This window comes from Pieris rapae, chromosome 5 (assembly GCF_905147795.1).
Source record: "Pieris rapae chromosome 5, ilPieRapa1.1, whole genome shotgun sequence".
In the NCBI taxonomy this organism is placed as follows: Eukaryota; Metazoa; Arthropoda; class Insecta; order Lepidoptera; family Pieridae; genus Pieris; species Pieris rapae.
The window spans coordinates 6,992,947-6,999,214 of NC_059513.1; positions in this window are offsets into that span (position 1 = coordinate 6,992,947).

A 6,268-nucleotide genomic window follows, 5' to 3' on the forward strand; every position below is an offset into this window, starting at 1 on the left:
ACATCTAATTGTGGGTGGTACTAACATCTGCATCTTGCAAAGAATAATAGTACTGGGAGTAAAATTAGTAATAAATATAATAAATAGATGTTTAATATTACCAGCTTAGTAGATGTTAAAATAAGTTATATATGCTATCTGAAACACGATATTGCTTTCCTGTACTATATCTTAAGGACAATTGGTGCGATACACACTTCCAAGAATATTTTGCAATTATCAAATTCAATTGTCTGATTTCTATAGCGTTCTAAAGAGTTGCGTTTTATACGACGATGTCCAATAAAAAGATTCGGAAAAGATTCTTATCGTTATAACTGGCGTATCAAATCTAATACAATTTTGACATTCGGGATTGATACGCAGGGCTAGTAAGATGTAACATTACTATCTCTTATCACCTCTATAATATTAGTGCTTGAAAAAGTATCAAAATTGATATAATTTGCACACGACTAAAATTCGTCGATGAGTTTGAGACATGGCGTCTGAAGAGCTGAACAAAAGATTTACAAATGAAATTTTCAGGCAACCAAATAATTATCAAAATAATTACAAAACAAATTAAACATTATTCGTGTTTGACTTATAATACTCATTTTGTCTGGCAATTTATAGTAAACTCGAACATGCATGTTAGAGTGAACATAGTAGACTAAAATTGGAACGGCTAATGACGACGTTGCATCGCTCGTATACATATTAAGTTTCTCAGGTAATTTTATTACGTAATTTTATGTAATGAGAAATAAAGTTTAAAAAAACATTAAATTCCAGAGTCATCTTCACCTTGGTTGTTCTAATTATTACTAAAATAAGTTTAATATTTTATTATCCAATTCAATAGGTGATGATACTAGAAAGCAAATTAATGTTTACCGATAAAATAGATTATTAGGGTAATTATTAGTTATATTATCAATTTTTGATGTGATATGTCTTCGATAATGATAATTACCAGCTTAATCAAGTACATACCAAGGTGTAAATCTATATTATTTTCAGCACTTTGTGGTCTTATTTTATGAATTCCTATAGGCAGATGCATTCTTAATGTCCTATAATATGTTGGTTGTTATATATTTCTTCTATTATTTGACTGAAGCTCTAAGTTTCAACGATTAAACTGTGTACGTTGTTTTTACTGGCTAGAATATTTTCATAGAGTATTTAAAAATGAGCCCAGTAGGTCGAAGTTGATTCTAGCGTTCTTTTACCACTCCAATACATAATTAGCGTTTTAAATAATAGTCCAGTTTTTAAAATACTGTGAAAAAAATGTTCTAAAGAAATTGAATGGGTCGAATGAATGAAAATTTATTAAGGGCCATTGCATCATCTGTTTATGACATTAAGCACATGACTCAGGCAACTTAAAAAGGATGCATTCAACATGTGTACGAGTGACCGAGTTCGTTGGACAGAAACAATCATTCGAGAGTTGAACGACTCTGAGTCACTCTAAGCAACTATCTATGTACTTGAAAGGTCAGATTAGCGCTTTATAAGTGCCATTCAAAGATTATTCTATACATTAATGATTCATAGCAGTACTTATAATGAAATAGTAAACCAATTCTTCATATTGAAAACTGTAAAAAGGTCTAAGATTTAAATTTCAAATCACTTCTGTTTAAGACGATTTACGATCCATATATTATATATGCCTATATCAGGTCCAGTACATAGATACTATAGTTAGTACTATAAATATATACAGTAAAAAAAGTACCAGTAACTATTGTACGAGGGATGAGGAGACGAGGGAAAACAATTGTTTGCTTTTATTTGGACTATGGTCTTAAATGGATAAAATTGAAGTTCGCACGGAAAATATCTAGTTTGAGAATGTCACTAGTCAATCAAGACTTGAGCACCACATTCGGAATTCATGCTCCTCCATTATTGTGCGGTTTCCCGTTGTTCGAGAAAGAGCTTCCACTAACGACGATCCCTTAATAACTATACCGCATAATTTATAATTATTCCTATGTTTTCTTTGCAATGTAAACGTTTTCATTATCTGTGCCTTATCAGAATATTGGCTAAGAACGAGGCTTATCTGTAATTTTAATACGAAAATTGACAGTATTTCAAGGTATGTTGTACATGCATTTGCAGGTATAATACCTTGGGGGCGGATATCTCGTGGAAGGAACTCGGTCTGGGCGCGGGTCCTGCAGTAACGCAGTCAACCGGCACGCTGTAATCTGCGCACAACGCCGCCTGAAAAAAACATATCCAAAATTAATAAAGCCAAAATAAATACAGTGGAAATTATTTTCCTATAATAACCGTTTTGTTTTTTAGTATCTTTAACATGATGGTCTTATTTCAAAATTCAATACACAATATTTTTTTATAAATAACTAAACTATTGTATAATAATAATAATAGCCTTTTTATTCCGAAACTCAGTCTGTTTATTATTTTTTTTTCTGTCCAGTATATCTCGGAGTTCGGTGTGCCTCTTGACAAAGGCCTTCTCTAACCCTTTTCACTGTTCTCTATCTTTTGCGACTCTTCTCCAGTTGTAGCCTGCTGTTAGTTTCAGTTCGTCCTTCCATCTTTTGCGTGGTCGACCTCTACTTCGTTTTCCGTCTCTTGGGTACCATTCCGTCACTATTTTGCTCCATTTTTGGGAGCTACGTAGCATATGACCCGTCCATTAATAATTAAACTGTAATTTCTGTTTAAATAACATAAAATAATGACTTCTGGATGTTAAACAACAAGAGCGTTTTTTTTAAAGTTCACTATCATAGCCTCATCAATGGTGCTTGGGATACTAGAGCTAGATATTCTTTTAGAAATAATACTAGGGGCACTCTTTTTCAGGGACGTTTAAATCATTAGGATCAACATAAATTGATAATGATAATATGTATCTACTTGATACAACTACTGTTACTACCGAAACCACTCCCGTCACAATCAGTGATAACAAAAATCGAAATATTCACTGGAAGGATTTGTATCGTAATCGATGTGAGGTTTGGTTAACGCGTGCCTTTACCCCTACTTCGACTCAATGTAGGTACTATTTAAAAAAATCTTTTACTGATTATACACGTGATACTTAGTATTAATTTGATAACGTAGTAATATATATTAATAATGTGACATTTTATCTCTACAAATAATATAAAAATTTACTATAATGATAAGACTTATAATGTAACTTCTATGTGAAATTCCTTTCAAGACAAATTTGGACGTCAGTATTTGTGGCAGAATATGCTAACTTTAAATTGTACCCACTTTTGTACTTGCAAATAAATGATTATTATTATTACATGCTATAGAAATTTTACGATAGCCACCAGACCTTGACCGTTCGGTAAAGTCACAACCCACCAGACAAACAAATTACTTTTAATAAAACACTTTTTTACGGATTATAGTTATGTATTATTGTATTTAAACTTATAATTATTTGGACATAATTTTAAATTTAAACCGACGTTTCGCGTGCTTTACAGCGTGCTTGGTCACGGTGACTGAAGACAAAGGTGTTAAATGTCAAAAAGTATTACAGCTGCAGAAAATGTTGTGTTATCTGTATTTATTTCCCCGGAGTTGGTATCGACGTATATGGTTGGTATTGGTATCGGTTGGTAACGGTATATTGGTTGGAGTCGTTATTAAATGTGTAAAAGTTATGTTAATAAAAGACAATACTATGTGAAACAAATTACTTTATTAACTGCCAAAAGCTTTAAATAGAAATACCTACATTCATTCAAATCATTTACGATCTTTCCATTTAAAGTACAAGGTTAAAAATAGCGCACATCAATCCAAAAGCTAAAACAAATTAGATCCGACGGAATCAATAAAGACCCAATATAAAAGGAATTCGATACACATTCGAAGTCCAATTAATTGGTAGTAATAATCGTTTTGTTTTTATTATCATTAATAACTCTACGTTTTATTTAAAACATACATTTTTCAAGTACTTATTATTTCCCAAAGTACGAAACAGCAAGCAAAATAACGTTGTGTGGTCTTTGTATTTAATAGATATTTTAGTCATTAAGAATTAACGTTCTTAAGTTATTTAGATTTAAACTTTTATACGCTTAATAAATCAAAACAAATATTGCCGAGTCTACTTTATCCCAGGGTTAGTCGGCCTGATGACTAAACTAGCGGAAGACAGTACACTATTAGAAATAAATATAGTTCAATTTCACTTCTATTTTTTTTAAATACAACGTAATAAAATTGAGTCTCTACCCAGTCAACACCCTATACCAATAATAGTACATGACCAAAGCATTTACCTATAGGTAACTATCGTTTGACTACATGTATGATATTAAAACCCGCATAGCTCAAATATCGAGTTATGCAGACAGGCTGCAGATGATGGCTTTTCCAATATCGTCTGGCTATTTCTTAGTGCTTAGATATTCTATTTAGGCTAATATCGTCAAAAGAGATATGTCAACGTCAGCGAACTCTTTGTTAAGGCTTATCAAAGCTGCCCTTTGTGGACAAACACCTACGCTCATTCTTTGAAGTTTAATAATGATCTCGTAGGAATTTCATCATAATTTTCATTAGTATTTTGGTAAACATAATGTGTTAATATTATAAATATTGATTGGATAAAACTTGCTGAGTTTCTTGCCTGTTCTTCTCAGAACAAGACCTCCTGGTAGTCTTGCGAACGGATGGCGTAGTTTTGCTCTTTCGCGAATTTTGTAAACGTTTTTGACATTCATAAGCATGCCTTAGGTCGCATCTGGACTGAATAAATGAATTTTGATTTTTTTTTTTGATTTTGATTACTGGCTCCAATGCCTAGCTCTAAATTTTGTGCAAATGTTCAAACTCTTAAAACCACATATCAAGAAATCCGGTACGTCATAGGTTATGAGTAAGAATTTATACGAACGCGTACTATGACATACGTATAACAAGAACGTTTTAAATTTTGACAAAGAAGAGTTTGTTAAACGGTCATAAATCAAAATTGTCACAATAGCCAGAAACTTTAAAAAAGGTGCATTTTAAATTCGTAATAAGAAGTAAATAAATTTTTGTTTTTACTTCCGCCGAAACAACGAAAATTAAGCACTTAAAATGATAACCTTTGACAAAAAAACAAACGTTCTAATTTTAAATACATTATTGTCCTTAATTTAATCCAGTAACTTTATAATTTCTTTTACTTCCTGTTCCTTCTATTAATCGCCCTAAGTTTGAGATTATCTTAAGTCACAGATCAGCGGAGCGTTTAGATAAAATTATTATCATGACAAAGGGCACGTTAATTGTTTTATCAACTGGCCACAGTTCACTGCGCTACAAAAACTGATAATAGTCAAAGAAAATTGTCAGTACTATGAGGGGATGATAAGATTTATATTATTGATGAAGTGGGGTGTAGGTACATATAGATTTATTGTGTTTTTCAGAAAAAAATAACACATTGTACGATTTTTTTTTTCAGCTTTTTTAAATATTGCATATCATAATCCCCATACCCGTAATAGTAGAGGGTTAACAGATTAAAATCATACTTTCAGTCTCTGCGGTGCGCGTGCGAGTATTCTTTATATGACGGAGACATCACCAATCAATAGATGTATTACATTTAAGAGATATGCGCATGTATAAGGTAATTCTAAAAAAATCATTTCCTGCACAAAGCGAGCCGTGAGCATAAATATCCACTAAACTACGTTTTGTTTCGGCAGCTATCCAAATCTGGCACGCTCGATTGAGTGAACATAACCTCTGAACTGCGGTCGGGAGTTGAAAGCTGACGCAGACAGTTTGATATATCATCCTATTTTCTAATCGAGCGGAAGGTATGATAAATACTTTCATGAATATTTATGTTTAGTATTTTCTTCCAATGAAAAAGCGATCAACAGAAACTTTCAATAAAACTACATCAAACTGACTTCCATTAGCTGACTATTTAATTGGAAAATACTTAGAACATATACATAATCTCACGGCACCAATTTTAGAGAAACTTGACTGTACCTCTGTAAAATCAAATATAACGAGGTAAAAAAAATAGTAAAAATAATATAATTTTATACATACATATTTTATACACAACACTGTTATTCATACATTATATATAATAGTTTATTTCGTATATAAACTAGTACTTGTATTTTTAGTTAAGATGATGACAGATGACAATTATCAAGATTTCATACATAAATTATGACATTAGAGCTAACGTCATACTGGATGTCTCCAAAGTGATTCATATTCATGTACCACCTGCGTTAAGTTT